This window comes from Malurus melanocephalus, unplaced genomic scaffold (genome assembly GCF_030028575.1).
Source record: "Malurus melanocephalus ecotype Western Australia unplaced genomic scaffold, MMel_1.1 scaffold_3, whole genome shotgun sequence".
Taxonomy (NCBI): domain Eukaryota; kingdom Metazoa; phylum Chordata; class Aves; order Passeriformes; family Maluridae; genus Malurus; species Malurus melanocephalus.
This window is the reverse complement of record NW_026623235.1, coordinates 582,362-599,429: the sequence shown is the minus strand read 5'-3', so window position 1 is coordinate 599,429 and position 17,068 is coordinate 582,362.

Sequence of the window (17,068 nt, the reverse complement as noted above, 5' to 3'; positions counted from 1 at the left end):
CAAAGATATTTTCATACAGTCTGTTTTGGTGGGGTTTTTTTTGTCTTAGACTTAAGGCCTCTTTTTTTATTTATTGATTTATTTAACATACCCCATCTCTCCATCTTTCCTTCTTGTATATTTCAATTRATGGAAAGATTTACCTAAACAAGTCACAAAGATCTGGCTTCCTTTACAAATCTTCTTACCCCACAGTCACTAGCARCACATTGAAGTTTACAGCCACTTGGACTTTGCATCGATCAAATCAAAATTTTGTTGGCTGTCGACTGAAACAGGAAACTTTTCCTCCAAATGACCTCATTAGACTGTAATGAATAATCTCTCCAGGGAGGTCATCAAAGCCATGTCATCAGCATTATTTAAACCTTCTACTGCTCTTCATCATTTTTATTACACCATTGTCTATAAACCAAAGCTAAGATTGGAAATCCCATTGTACTGGGTGCATGGTTAAGTGGAGTACTTTCTCTGAAGAGCTTAACATCTAATTAGATAAGACAGCTGTGGCAAGCAATGTTCAAAATGTCACAAGTATTTTTAAAGCTTGCCACAGGTTTTCCAGCAGTGCCACCTCAGGCTTGAACATGAAAACCCCAGAAAATACCAGGACCAGGATTTTCAAAAAAATATCAAGCATGTACACAAAATAGGGTTCTGAATTGGAATTAATTAAAGTCTAGAAGCCTATAGTTACAGTTCTTACCCTCCCCTTTTTGATTTGGATTACTATTTTCATCTCCAGGAGAAATTTGTTTTATTGACATAAACCTAACAATGCTTTATCTAACTTTCTCATTTAGAAAGACTGACATATTTAAGCAATTTTATACATTAGACACAAACTTGAGGAGCATAAATAATTTATGCTGTAGTTTTGTCCACATGCAACCTAAATCCTTACACACACATTTAAACAAAAAACACGTGTGCTGATCGTACAAGCACTATAAAAGACACAAAAACCATTGAAACACTGGCAACATATTTTAGTGGTTTAAAAATATTTTACCTATTTAGGCAGATTTAACCCTTGGCTCACTGGAGTGACGAAGGATCAAGCAGTCATGTTGATCTGAAACCTCTTAGTTAAATATCACATGCASTCCATCTCAGCACTGAGTCACAACACACTCACAGACATTATGTGTAACTATTTATCCCATTCTCATCACTGTAATACAAAACTTTCTTGCAGAGGGGAACTAAGCAATGTGACAAGTAAATAGAAGGTATTTTTTTTCTCATATTTGTCATTTGGAAAGGAAAGCTTCTGTGYGCAGTAATATAATATACTTTAGTAGCATTATGTAATTCAAAGAAACAGTGTCAGAGAATGGAATGAGAGAATAAACTTTCTTTAGCTCTCCATAGAGAGGAGAGTGTGARAACATGTGACTATACAAGCATGTCATCTACTTGCTTGGGAAAAAGAGAAAATTAAAGTTTACACACCTTTAGATTATGCATACTTTACACACAAATCATAAAATGTACGTAGTACAATGTATTATCATTTTAATTGTGTATTACTTAGCATATTGCTTTCATCATTATACACTAAGTTGTATTTTCTATGTACTCTTACTTGGTGCTTTATCACCATCTGACTACATTTAGTATTACATTTCTCTGTATGTGATCAAAGGATTTAGGACGACCTCATATGACACTCTTTGATTAAAGAGAGTTATTGCCTAGTGGGCTGGGACAGAAGAGAAGAATTAGTGTACAGGAGCTGTCTATGCAGCAGAAAGCACTTTTGAGCATTGTAATCAAATGTTTCAGCAATTAAAAATACAGCAAAGCACTCATCCTTTTCATGCTCCATGGGGAATTCAGACTTCAATTTTTTTTCAGAGTTCAGTGAAGAAAGTTGCAATGAGAAAATCATAAAAGAGAAGATCAAAGAATATTTTTTKGGGGAGGACTTAAACACATGTTGCATTTTCATCCAGGAAAACCTTATTTAGTGTGTTGTTCTTGCACATCTACTCCTTTTTTGAAACATTGTAACCTTTAAATTAATTATTAAATATGCAAAGATTAAAAAAATTACAGTACATCCTGCTGATCGTGGAATTCCTCAGTCTGATGAATAGCTAGGTCCCAATGCAAGGACCCTATGACTTTTTATATTTGTAAAAACAATCCAAGTACTTCAGTAGCTACTACAAAATGTAAGTTCAGTAAAATACAGTGTAGTAAATTCTAATAAGAGGATACAGAGAAAACTCATAAGGGAGGGGGAAGACATTTTGGCTTTGTCTCTCTTTCCCATCATTYGCCTTTATTTCTAATTGGGAGATAGATCAAATTAATTTACCTAAGTCAAGTTTGCTTTGCCTGTAATGGTAACTGGTAAACAACCTCCCTGTCCTATTCCCAGTCTGGAAGTTCTTTTATCCTATTTTCTTCTCTTGTCCTGTGGAAGAGGGAGTGAGAAAGCWACTGCTTGGGGGTCTGATAGCCAGCCAAGGCAACCCACAAGAGGAWTAAAATCTTTAATGGATGTATGGAATGGAATCTGAGAAAGAGCAAAAGGACATGAGACACAAGACTGAAATGTGCCTCAGATTGAGAAAAGGATATGGAATGGATTCATATGTATGAAGCAATTTTTTATATCAGATTGCAATCAAATCTTTAGAGAGACTGCTAAAAAAAAGAATAATGGCAAAATTTATATACACCATATTTATTTCTGAGTTGGCCACAAGCGCAGACTTCTTACATTGAAAAAAAAAAAAAAATATACTGGTTGCAAAGACAGTGTAATAAAGTATAAAATATCTGTAGGGGCATACATGAAATTATTTATTAATATCTCTACTGTGTCCCAATTTTCCCAGAAATTTATAAAATATATTTGCTGTTTAATAAACAACAAATGTCACCGTCTTAAAAATTCATAACAGATTTTCARACTTCTCTTGCCATGATTTTTGGATTTTTAAATAGTAATAAATACATGCAGCATATTTGATCTTTTTAAAAGGTAGCTTCAAAGTAAATAATTTAGAAACACTAGGAAATGCCTCAGGTTGTTTCAGGTACTTATTTTCTGTATTGAAGGCTTGAATCTATATGAAACAACATGAAAGACAGCAAAAAAAGTTAATGGAATACTCACAGCTTAAGGTCATAATTCTACATATTGATTATCACAGTTGGAACATGCATACATTTTAAATAAGAATCTGAAGATTAAAACATTCATAAACAGCATTACATAAACTTATCAAATACAAATCTTTGAATCGTGAAATTCTGAGCAAAAGTTCGCATTTAGATTTTTGTCATGATTTTCTCTTTACATTTGTGATTTAATACAAAAAAATATTTAATTAGCAAAATTAACAAATCTTAATCTAAGTGAGTTCTATTAGAAATACTGGTGTTTTTTCCATTGTCATTTGACACCAGAGRTGAAAGGGAATGCACCTAAATAAATCATAAAAATAATTTTTGATAGTAGAAAGCAGATCCTTTAATAAGTATGATTTGAGCAAGATTCTTTASTAACATTATCAAAACACAAAGACAAGTAGTGAGACACATATAGTATTTASTCAAGAAACTCAATGATCTTGAATCGTGTAAGGAGCTGGATTACAATTAATTAAGAAATTTGTGTTTCTGTGGCTTTGCTATTTTAGGTTTTATAGTCTTGCTGCTTCAGTTGCTTAGTTCTAGTAAATAGATAACTTTGCTCCAATAAAATAAGATAGATGTTATAGGAAAACAAAGGAGTAACTCAAAACTCCTACACTCCAAATGTTTTAATAAATGTAACCCACCTGTGGACCTTAATGAACAGACAAATTTTTAGCTAAGAAATTAAAAACAATATAGTAGTATGGTTAAAGAAGAAGAGCTATAAGCTATCCTTTAACTAGAGATGGATTCAATGTTTTAGTACTAGTTGAAACAGTAAGAYGAAAAACTGGGACTTGACAATGAGAAGGGGGGCTATGGGAAGCCTTTGTGTTGCAATGTTTATAAACTGTGGAAAGTTTTTGTTTCTGTGGACATCSTTGGCAAATAAATGAACGATTGTCCCCGACACTGGCCAGCATTGTTATTAGGGATGTTACTCCAACAGCTCCTGAGTTGTTGAAGTTGGAACCTTTTGGTTCACTCCTTTGATTCAGTAGACTAAAGAAATAGTTTCTGATTTTCACATTGTCAAAGAAATAATAATCTCTTTGCCTACAGGAGCACTGCAATTGAATGTACTCTTTTTCTTTGTGAAAAATGGCTTTTTGTGAAGTAACAGACAAAGGCTATTTCAGGATTTAGATTATTATGTTTTCCAGTGATTCAATACAAATTTCAAGAAATGGAAGAATGCCCTCTTTGGTAGCTTAGTTCAGTTACTGGATATTATCCAGTGTGTAATATTCTTTTTCAGGAAGCAAAACACTGAAATAAAGGTTTCTTCCTTACAGTATGTCTACTGAAAACAGTTCTGCTATAGCTGATTTAAAACATGAGTAACAGAGTAATGAAAATATTTTTCTAAGGCAATACCTTTAACCTCTCTCTAAATTAGAAAAACAAACAGTTCAATCTTGACTAGGATATTCCTATGCTGTATAATAAATCCCATYAGTCTCTGATGTCATKATTAGATGACATTCTTTCATCAATGAGATAAATGCTTGACAATAATCATAGTGATAAGATTACATATTTCTGATAGGGTGGGAAGATTACTGAGGGCAAATAGATAATGGTACAGAAGTTATAAGAAAAAATATGRTTACTATTCCCTGGATGGAGCAGGATCAGCATATCCAACCTTTCATACCCAATAAGATCTAAGTGGGACCAAATGGGAGGTGGAGCAGAGTGGAGACACTGTGGCCAGGCTGTATCAAACCCTTGAAGAGGGAGCTCGGTGGTACCTTTTAGCTGATAAGACACACAGCAGCTGAAAACCAAGGGAGAYAAAGGAATATATCCTGCTCTTGAACCAGCAGTTGTGGTAGAATCATTGTCCTTGGACTGACAGAAGCCCATCCCAAGCACTAGGCTGACACACACCCCTAGGTACAACCACTCCTCAGTRAGTGTGATGTATGACTAAAGTCGATCAAGCTCCACCTAAACAGATTTTCAAACCTCAGCCTGTTACAATTTTCTTAATGAAGAATGTTTTTTTCTGTAAACTTTTCATGTGAGTCTGTTGAGGGCACTGACATCTCTGGCAGTGTGTAAAGGTGTGGKGGGGATTTCTCTGTTTGGTGTGTGACCCTGAAAAAGTCAATTGAACCACCCTTTAATCTAGTGAGCTACTTGGTGAAGAGTGCCCATGATGGGACACTGACAGACTGGCTGGGCACAAAGGTCTCAGCTTTTCTGAGGCGCTGAGTGACAGATCAAACACTGAGGGTTTGAGTAAATCGGTGTTCTTCACATGACAGATGGTGTCTCACACAGGAGACCTTAATACATGAATGAAAATACTGCTTTCAGTTGAATAAAATTGAAATTATTTCTTAAAAATTAATCCAGAATGTTTTGCTGGTGTTCAAAAATACAGTTTTACATGCTTTTCAATTGCAATTTTCAATATATTCAGGGATTCAAGCATAGTTATATCATCAGTCTATGCACATTCTTTGCTGACAGTTGCTGTACTATGTTTCCTACTTTTCAGTTAAAAGTAAGACAAGTTTTCAGGAAGACAGTTCATTAAACCAGAAAAGAAGTTGCAATATTTTCTTTTCTGTCTTGCTCATAATCGAAATGCAATTTTTAGAAATTAAGTAGTTAYGGGTTTTGATTCTACAATATAGTACAAATTTAATTAAGCAGTACACATTCTAAATAAAGAAAACGGTTTTATCTCTTGACATGTTGAATGAGAAAATCTAATCACAGGAACAATGAAGCACAGCAGTTTTAGTTACTTGTTTATTTTATTTTTTATCTTCAAAGTYTTATTTCATTATCCTGTTTGATGTTTCAAACTACTCTACCAGACTGTAGATTACTTAAATAAAAACATATATTTATGACACATAAAGACATGWTCATTCACTTTATCTCATTCATTGAGAAAATTTATTTTAATGTGATTATATTAAATTCCAGGCCAACTGCCATTTATGCTGTGGTATAGTGAATACTACTTCTCATTTTGAAGTTGAGTCACATTTAAAAAAAAATTTCCAATTAGACTATATAAAATTCAGCTAATATTCAATAATTTATTATAGTTGCCACCAATTAATTTTTAAAAACTGATACTGGAGTTGATAAAAGATTTTCCAAATTATCTKTGATGTTATCTCAGTTTGTCCAGACAAAATATCAGGGTTGTRTATTAATCTATTTCTTCCAGTGCAAGCTACAACTATGTTTTTCCTCCATGGACTGACTCACTGTTACTCTCTCTATCTTCTTAGGCTAGTAAGATTGTGTAATGGATTTAAAATCTAGGATTTTGGGGAGAAAAAATCATCAGTCCTGTACAGGGATGCCCATAGAATAAATGTGTGACAGTCAAGAAAGAGCTGTGGGCTRAATAAAAACAATTTTACAGTACTGAATATAAACCACAAGGACACACAGATGAATCAACAGCATGTGCTTGAAAAGAGTGAGATTGAGCAACATACAAATGATCCAGAAACAAACGTACCATTTTGCCATTCCYAGTGAGGATGTGCAATAATGTTTCCTCTTAGCTCCCCTTTTTAATCATGTATTTACCCTACCACAGTAACTTAAAAAACAGCAGTTCATAAAGTTCCTTCCTTCACTGATCCACATAGAGTGTTAGATCTTTGCTAAAAATGCAATCATTACTTGCAGCATCTTCTCAGACTGAATATTTGAGTTGAATTTACTTGCTTGTTTTGTTGCAAGTAACTCATCTCATAGTTTTCATGAGAATGTTAGTGCATAGAGACTTTGTAAGTTTGAAGCTTGATATTTCTCATTAGTTTTCTCTTATACCCATAAAAAACAAAGGTATTCCTTCTCTTCCATCCCTTTATTTCCTATCATCTCCCTTCACCAAATTTTTAACGGTAAATTAAGCCCCTTCCTAAGTTACACACCCTGCTGAAATGCCAGATAGATTAGACCATAATTCCCTGGCCTGCAATCAGTGATTTTCTGTTAAAAAATTTAAATGAATAAAGTAGAAGTTCATATGGGTCAYATACCCATGTGATATCCTGAAATTTATAGTGTTTCAACTTGTAGCAGCCTATTTTCTCAGGCTCTTTCACTGAATACCATCAAAAAGAAGCAGCTTCCCCATCTTTGCTCCTGAAATCATGATTTTTACATATTGGCAGCATTCTCCCACTGCCCTCTCCTACACAAAGAAACTGAACTCAAAACTGAGAATCTTACTTCCCAAAAACCAGTTTCAACTGGTTTCAACTTMGCAGCGGGGAGAGATCATGTCCCTCGACCTGCAGGCAATAGCCAGTAACCTAGAACACCATTATTTTTCTTTGCTGTAAGACCACTCTATTGGCTCAAGATCAGCTTCTTCACTCTAATCACTAATAAGCCTTACTACTTCATTTGCTTATTTATAAAGTGTCCTGGAACAGAAACCGCTGCAATAGTACACTGTTCTTAATCTGTAATAGCAGATTTTGACTTTCAAAAGTTTTGGACTCTTCATGAGTAATTTAGTGCAGATGATCTTTTACATCCTGAAATTTGCAGAAAAGAATCAGACTAATCTGCTCTAAACATGTCAAGCCTGGACTTTAAGCAACCTTTATATAAAACTGACAATACAAAATTTAAAAAAAATACAGATTTTTTTTCACAAACAAAAAAAAGTACATCACAAACTAGTGCTAACATATCATAGTGAAAGATATTTTCAAGACTGGTTATATGCAAGTCATTACTTTATTAGTGAGTTACAAAACACCTTTTCTTATCCTCACAAAATAGCTGCTTCCTTCCCTCGTTCTTTCTATGTTTTTATCTCATTTTGGTATATGGGTGGTTCAAAAAAAAACCTGCTAGAGTTACTGTTTTAAATTAGCATAACAAAAAAKTATTTCTATCCTTTCAGGACTTCCTTTTGACTCAAATACATTTAGAGATGATGAGGGGTACCTTTTATAAATCCCTTTTGGGAGGTTATGTGCTCAAGTCACGTTTACATTAAAAAGATTTATTTGCATAGCTCCCTGTACACCATTTCGAAGATCTGCTTCTTGGAATATCAAATTACATTTTATTTGATAGATGTGAAGTCTGATAACAATAACAGAGTGAATTTTGTTGCTTGCTTGTCCTTCAGTTCAAAAWTAACATTTTGCAAGTTATTTAACTAACACTAATAGGCACATAAGARCTGAAATTACATAGCCATTCTAAAGCTATTATTAAAATATTATCATATTTTAAAAATCCAGATAGCACTGGTGGTTTGGATTTCTTAGTACTATGATAAATAATTTCTTTTTTTCTTTAATCCCTTTTCCTATTTCTTCTTAATTTTGTAAGTTTCTGTTATGCAAAGAGGAAAAATAAAGAGATATTTGAGATGGAAAATAATGATGTTTAAGAGGAGATTTGATGCTAATTTATGTAGGTTATGTACCTGTATTTCACATAAATCCAACAGATTCACAAGCCAGGAAATCAACAATGTATTTATAGTCAAATAGTGAAAAAATACAGTCCATCAATTTAATAATCACACTGCTCTGGGTCACATTCAGAATAAGAACAATTCCTAATAAGCAAAAATGTTCTTATGATGCATTTATACAAAGACATAGATAGATAGATAGATAGATAGATAGATAGATAGATAGATAGATAGATAGATAGATAGATAGATGACAAATATAGATAGATTAGCTAGCTAGATAGATAGATAGATAGAAAGATAGATAGATATTTAATCTTAGCATTACCTGAATCCTATTGCACCTAAAGAAAATATGAAGGCTTCAATTGAAGTCAACGGGGACAACTGTCTTCTACARATTGTATCAAATCTTCTTAATGAAAGGAAGAGTTCAAACCTTAATCTCTAAATTGATGGCAATTATCAGTATTTTAGGTTGGTTAATTTTGCTGCTTTGTCATTCTCTGATTGTCTTTTTTTTCTGTGATATATTTCCATTTTGTAAATGTACCTTTTCAATAATCGGAAATCATATTGATTTTTAATGAAAAAATTTACTGGAAGAAAAGGATTACGGTGACTTATTCATTTAAAACAAGTATCATTAAGATGAAAAGGCACAACTACCTCATCTGAGTTTTTTGTTTTTTCCTTATTAATATCTATATTGATTAAGAAAATATTTTGAAAGTTTAATTATTTTAGGAGAGAAAAATAAAAGAAGAAATTATAAGAACAAAATTAGTAAGCTAGGATTATAACAACTTTCGAAGAAATCAGGTGAAGAATTGCTTACTGTACAAAGAAAGATTTTGGAGAAAATGGTGGGAGTTGCACTGGTTTGCACTGGATAAAAACACTAGTTATTGTTACAAGATCTCTGTTAATATTTTTGATTGATTTTCTTTTTTTTTTTTTTATTTCAGCCAAGAGTTCTTTTATTTGATATAATGAGGTAAAGAGGAAAATTATAAATGAGATAAATGATAATATTTATGCAACCCTTTGTCTTGATGGTTTGGCTGTTATTGTGAATACTCATGAACCTGCAAAAACTATTCTTATTTTGATCACTTCAGAAATATCTAAATAGTCACAAYATGCTCTTGATAAGTAAAAACTTAACTAGAGTGTAACATCTCTTCTTCAGCATCATATTTTAATTTCTTTCCATATCTAGCACTGAGCAGAAGCCCAAGGAATGSCTCATCCTTAACAAATGAACAGGCAGGAGGTCCCTAAAAGCAAAAAAACCACTGAAGAACATTTTTGGAAGTTATTCATCATGGTACTTTGGAGGTAAAGTATGACTCTCAGATCCTGTCCTTCCTGTGCTCTTCATGACCACTTACAGTTTGACAGAGAAAAACAGAGGATGGTAATTCAAAATGTGTGAGTTAAAAAAAAAAAAAAGGCTGGAGCAGGAAATCTGGTGAAAATGGCAGCATAGAGCTAAGACTCGAGGAAAGAGAGCTGTAACTGCATGAAACAGAAATTACAACAAAAGGAAAGAAAAGTTGGGCTGTGACTAGCAAACATGATAGAAGCAGCTGAGAAAAAGGGAGAGGTGCAGGCAGRGGGCTGAGGTGGGAGAATGACACAGATTTCAGGGAGAAGCCCCCAAACAGAGAATGGGCTGGACTGGCAATAAGTCAAAGAACCTGGATGATCATCAGATGATCACAGGATAAAGATGCAACATAACCTTTSAGGGATATGGGCGAAGAGTGTGCTCACAAAGACATGCTGACTGCAGATTATGGAAATGAAACTGGTTTTGCAAGATGTTAACAAATATTTTTAACACATACAGACAGAATGTGGTGTCAACAGTGTAAAGGTAAAAACAGCCTGTAAAATGTAAAGCAAACTGAGAGAACACTGTTGTATTCTTCAGCCTTCCCATTCTTTGGAGCTAAGAAGCAAAACTTGCTGTATTTGGAGACATTTTCATTTAAACATGGATTTAACATGGTCCCTGAGAAATAACTCTGGCAGTGTTATTCTGTTCAAAAAGCTACCATATAAAAGGMAAGCAGTTATCTGATTGCTTTTGTTATACTTTGATGGTAAGTGCTCCATCTTAACTGCTGGGATCAGTCTGTGGGCTGAACCTGTTTCCACCCCATAGTGATGCCTGTTGGGTAAGAACCATACTCTGCATGCTGAGTACTTTTATTGGGGAACAGAGATAGTGCTTGACAATCCMTGAACCTTAACCTGTTACAATTTACATTAACAAAGAGTGTTGTTCTGTAGACTGTTCTCTGTGTGAATCCTTCATGGGCATAAGCAGTCACTGGCAGCAGGTGACATTCTCAAATGAAGTGGGAAGAAGCACTGAGGTGTGTTCTTTGTGCTGTTTGTGTTTGTGCCTGCCTAAGTCTGTCAAAACACCCTGTGATCCAGTAGGACTCTTCAGGGAAGGGTCCCTGCAGTGGAACACTGACAGACTGGTTGGGCACAAGGGTCCCAGCTTTCCTGAGAGGATAACAGAAATATCATACTCCAAGGGCTGTGGAAATCTAAACTTTTCACATTACACTGATCCAAGGATCAGCCAAGAAGAAAATATTTGCAAGGAACTGTGAGTTGGAGGGAAAGGTAATTTACCCCCATGGATATAAATCATATTGTGCCACATTTCCTCAGGTGCAGTGAACGTGGCCTGGTCTCTCTCMGTACATGGGATTAAGGACAGACTGAGCTGTACTGGAGATGTGATGTGTGTTTGTACATAGACATTTACATGGACACATAGGCACAGGTGAGTCAAGTTAAATTCGGGTTATGCCACACTCACTTGTGAATCTACATTGTGATCCAGTCAGGGGACTGAAACATTAATCAGCATGCATAAGACTCAAGTTACAACAAAGAAACATATTTGACATTTCTTAAAATTTCAATACCTTGTCCTTACAACTTACCCAACATTTTCAGACATTCCGGATTTTCTCCTAAGGAACAAAGGGATCTAAATTTTTGAAAGTTTTGATGTCAAAACTGTCAGAAATCATTAAGAYCTTGAAGAATTAAGAGACAAAAATCAATGCCTGAGATTTTAGAAGGAAGAGAAAAGTAATTTAGAACTATCTTCTGTCGTCTTGAAAAGAGATAAATGTAATAGCAAGACAAAGTGTGAGAGCTCCTGGCTGCTTTCTTTCCCTTTTTAAGCTCTCCTTTTTATTTCATATTATTGTATTATGGTCTCTAGGTAAAATTAAAGTGATTCTCGCATACCATTTTGGAGGATACTTTTACCTTGTTAAGGTTTACCACTTCTTACCTGATCTTATTTTATCTAGATGCTGTGTTGTATTAATGTATGACATATAACATTTTTACTTAACAATAAAGCTTGCAGGAACTTAAATATATCAGAAAAGGCAATTTATTTTTTTTCACTTGAAGTATTTTTGCCCATCTAGATTAGCTACTCAGGAAGTTCTTAGTATTTGAGATGTTAAATTTATTAGTCTCAGTTTTGGTTTGCCTGTAGAACATAACAYGAAAGTCAAAATTAAACCAGAAAGAGAGAAGTACTTACCAACATTTCAGAAGTGTATGTGGTGATCTATGTGGTGTTCTATCCCTGGGCAGAATGGAACTTCTTTCATGCTATAGACAACCCAGGATACAGAATCAYCTACAAAATCTCAGAATTACATGGTGATTTGATTTGGAAGGGACCTTTTAAGGTCATCTAGTCCAATTKTCCTGACATGAGCAGAGGTAGCTCTTGCTTGAGGGACATAATCCACCTGTCATCATATACAGGTGAAAACTTGGTTTTTCTCTTGTACACAAGTTATTCCATAATTGTCTGCTTCAGAACTCTTGGCATTATCTTTTGGAAGTATATCGAGCACTGTTTTGTTTTTTATGCTTTATAAAGTTGAATATTCATGCCAGAAGTTGTTTCATTTATATGGGTATTATTATTATTATTATTATTATTATTATTATTATTATTACTTACACGTAGGTCCTATATGTAGTGTTTAATACCTAATAGATAGATAGATAGATAGATAGATAGATAGATAGATAGATAGACAGACAGACAGACAGACAGATAGATAGATAGATAGATAGATAGATAGATAGATAGATAGATAGATAAGTAAACCATTTTAAGTAATTGGGCTGTGAAGGGCAGGTGGTTTTTCTCATGCTCATTCTGTATAGAAACCCAAATTATTTTACTATGGAAATGTGATCTTTTCCTTCTCATAAAGTATGGCACACAAACCTTTTCCAGAAATCAACATTCCTTTATGTAGCATTTTCCTTTCCTTTTAGTGCTTCTGCCAAAGTTTAGATGACGGAAGTCCTTTCACTGGTCAGATTTGTGATACCCATCATATGTAAACACAAATTTTACTGTACTGTAATTTCTTTACCAGTTACACACTTATGTTCAAACAAAATAGCTGAGTTCCAGTTATTAGATCACAATTCCAAAAATACCTTAAACAGAGAAGAAATATAAATTTTCAGGCAAACTCTGTTACACAGGTTATAGCATGATTAKAGTACTCCAGATATCAGAGACAGAAATAAGACCCCTGTTCATCCACTATCAATAAAAAAATTGATCTCCACATTATCTGCTCATCTGTAACACAAATGCTGCTGGAAGGAAGATCCCATGAGTACAGAGCCTCCGGCTCTGCCCCTGCCCTCTACMTTTCCCCGAGCACATTAAGTGAAATGTTTTTCTTTTCACTGCACTCCTTTTATCTACTCTTCTAACCCTCTTTGTTCCTCTGGTTTTCATCTACTCTGAGCTGTTGCTGTGGTACTGAATGCTGATGAAACAATAAATTAATCCACTCAGAAGGTTATTTTTCAGCTGTATTCTTAGCATATCATGGTTATCCTGTATTTATAAAGGAAATCTCTKCATCCAGGCCCATGACAAGGGCAACTAAGTCAGCTCTTTGCAAGTATCCAGGATGTGTGAGGGATTCCAGGCACGGATCAATATGACAACACAAAGACTGATAATGTGACACCTTTAAACTCGTTGCTGTCATCCTCTCCCTGCCTTCCTAATGCCCAGCTGGTGCTGTGTTACTGCTCCTTCAGTCCCATTGTCACCACGTGGGGACATTCCCAGTCCCATCCCTTCCCTGCTGTCTCCTCAGACCAGTCAGTTGAAATTTCCTGTTCCTTCTTTGACCTGATTGTGTCAGCTATGCCTTTCAACAAAGTGTATTTACAGTTAGATAAACTCAATTTTATTTCTGGTTTAGTTTTTCAGAACTGGAAGGAACAAAATTAAAATTTCTACAGCTGAAGTTGCCCCTCAAAGTCTCTGAATCCACTTCCCTCCACTAAATGGGACTTGCAAACCACAGCAGAAGTAGTCATGTGGATGTTCACATTTGTACTGTGAAGGCACAGTACAAAATAACTTTTAACAGTCAGAAAAATAATAAAACACTTAATCAGARAAAAAAAATATTGTATTTTGTCAAAGGAAGAAAAAATCTCAGGAAATGAAGCTTTCAGAGGAAAGAATACAGTTTTTAAACTCATCTCTATTTTTCACCTTAAATAGGAAAATATGAAGGCAGAAGTGCTGAATTTGAACAAAAAGATATAATATACACATCGTGTTTATCACCATTAACAGAGACAAAAGTAAAATTTCTTTCACAAGTTTCATAAGAATTTTGTTTGAAAGGACCTAAAATAATTCATAAAAGATTTTTAAATTTTTGKTTTGTATCTTCTACAGAGTGACAATAGATGGAATACCGAGACTCTGCATTGCTGTGTGGTATTTTATCCCCTCTAAATTACATTTGAAATCTTTCAAAACAAAAGTTACTTTTTACTTTTCTTAGTTCTTTAATGATTTCCTCTGTGACTGGCAGAGAGAAAAAGCTGTGTTTTTTTTCCCATAGACAGTGTAGACCTCTTGTTTACCCTTTCTATTTTACAATAGTTCATAGTGATCCATCTTCTAGAACAAACACAAACAACATGCATTCAGCAATTTTTCCCATCACTGCAACCCTTGGCAGAATATAGATTAAAAAAAAAAAAAAAAAAAACAGTTCAGAGAAGGTGAAAGTGGTACTGATCAATTGTTAGAAGCAGCTTGATGAAGTGGGAAAACTGAAGGTTTTTCAAATTGTGTAGTGAGCCATCACAATGCTGCTGATATGCTATGCAGGTACTGGTTTTCTCTGCAGAACTGAAARTTTATTATTTCTTGTAGGAGATACAAACTACTGAGACTCTCRGGTCTGCTAGTACTGTTGTAACATCAGATAAAGACATGGATTTATATCTGTATGTATATATGGTTAGTAACTGAAGATAAGGTTCTTTTTCCATTTATTACCACAGTACAGCGTTTCTGTGCTATGTAAATGTAGCATGTTAAAGACAACTTTATAGAAAAATCCACATGATTTAACAAGGAAACAGTATAAATTTACAGAAATACTATTTTCCTTGCATAGAGGATTTAAAAAGTGTTAAAAATGCAGTGCACGTAATTCTTATTATAAACATTTATAAAGAGTTAAAAGTCTCAGGAGAGATCTGTGTTCTCTGCTAATTTTCTCAGAAATTTCCCATAAATATAATTTGCCCCTAAAGGCATGTATAGARTGATCGCAGCAGGGATGTTTTTACCCAGAACCATGTAACAACTGACTCTTTGGTTTGCTTCTGTTCACCTTGAGCTGYGATGCTGTTGTCTAGATGTTCAAGGGGCTTGCTGCTTTGGGAGTAGTGTCTTGTCATGTCAGACATCCTGGAAATTAACATCTGCACCAAACAAAGACCAAGGACTGAAGGGAGGCTGCTGCTGATAAAGAAAATGCATTTCTGTCACTCTCCTRTTAGGCATTATTTTAATGATATACCCAACACCCCCTAACTCAGATTATTTCAATGGACAACTTCTCAGGAGGGTTTTAGGTTAAGACTTCACAGATCTTTTATTTCAGACAGGAACAGGAGAGATTTGAGACCACCTCTGGCCCTGAATCCATCTCTAAAAGAAGTATAAAAATGGACTGACTGAAAAAGATCTGMAGGCGTGGGTGGCTGATTCAGTTTACACCAAGATCAGGTCACAGTGTGCGCACACCTCAGCCCACAGGAGGCTGCTCGGATGGGTAAGCACGTCCTGGAGCTCCCTCCCACCTGCCAGATCCAAGCCCCAGCTGCTGCCAGCACTTGCAGATTCACCGAGAGAGCTTTAGAAAATAAAGAATCAATGCCTTTACTACTGTTCAGACGAAAGGAGTCTTTGATCCGAAAGACTGGATCCAACAGCACCACAGTTTCTGTGAATTTCTCTAGAAACCCGTTAAGAATAATAAAGGAGAGAAATGTTTTGCCACTCTACGAATTTAAAGAAGAGTAACATTTTAAGATGCTATTTCAAATCCAATTGATGGCATTTGGATTTTAAGTGCTTTATTGAGTTTTTGAGATATCTCTGTTTATATCTGTGATAGGTTGACCGTGGCTAATTGCCGGAAGTGCACGCAGTAACTCTCAATACCCTCCTCAAGTGGAATTCCATGGAAATTGGGTGGAAAACACATTGGTTGAGATAAAGACAGGGAGACCCCTTACAAATTCCCGTCATGGGTGAAAGGGGTTTGACATGGGGGAAATTAATTTTGTTTATTGCAAGCTAAAAACAGAGTTAGATGGTGAGAAATAAAGGCAAARCAACATGGACTTCCTTCTGCCCAAGCAGCCCAGAGGGAGTGAGGGCTACAGCCCGCGGTGATTAAGAGACGGACTCCACATTGKTATGCAAAGACGTTTATTGCCAAAATCCAGGGCTCTTTAAGCCATTAGTTTGTTTTGTGCTTCTACATTCTTGTGAAGAACAAGAAGATATCTTAGCCAACCACCATAAATTACATTAGGAACATGCAATGATYACAACAAATCATCACACAGCAGGTGTGAGCTCTTACTAGCTCCRTCACTTGTTTCCCAGGGTTATCTAACTTGTTTTTCACTTCTAGCTTAGCCAAATTTTTCCTAGAATCCTTCTTCATTTAGCCAAAGTAACAGGAGAGAGCAAGCRTTTCACAAGGGCAAGAAGGCCCTTGTTTTATAAGTTTTCCTTATCCACAACAATCAGTGTGTRACAGTTCCTTTCAGCTACTTCCTACTCAGAGTTTTCCTCTACTGCAGCATGAACCCTGTCCATGGGCTGTAGTCTTTTTCTGTTCCAGTATGGGGACTTCCAGGCTGCAGCTTGCTTTAGGACTTACCTACCTGCTCCAGTGTGGGATTCTCCRTGGTCTGTAGTGTGGATATCTGCTTCACTGTGGTCTCTGCTCAAGCACCTGGATCATCTCCTCCTACTTCTCTAATCTGTGTGTCCTAGGTTAGCTGAGTATTGTATTCCTATCATCTGCTTATGTTAGAGGAAAGTTAAACAACCCT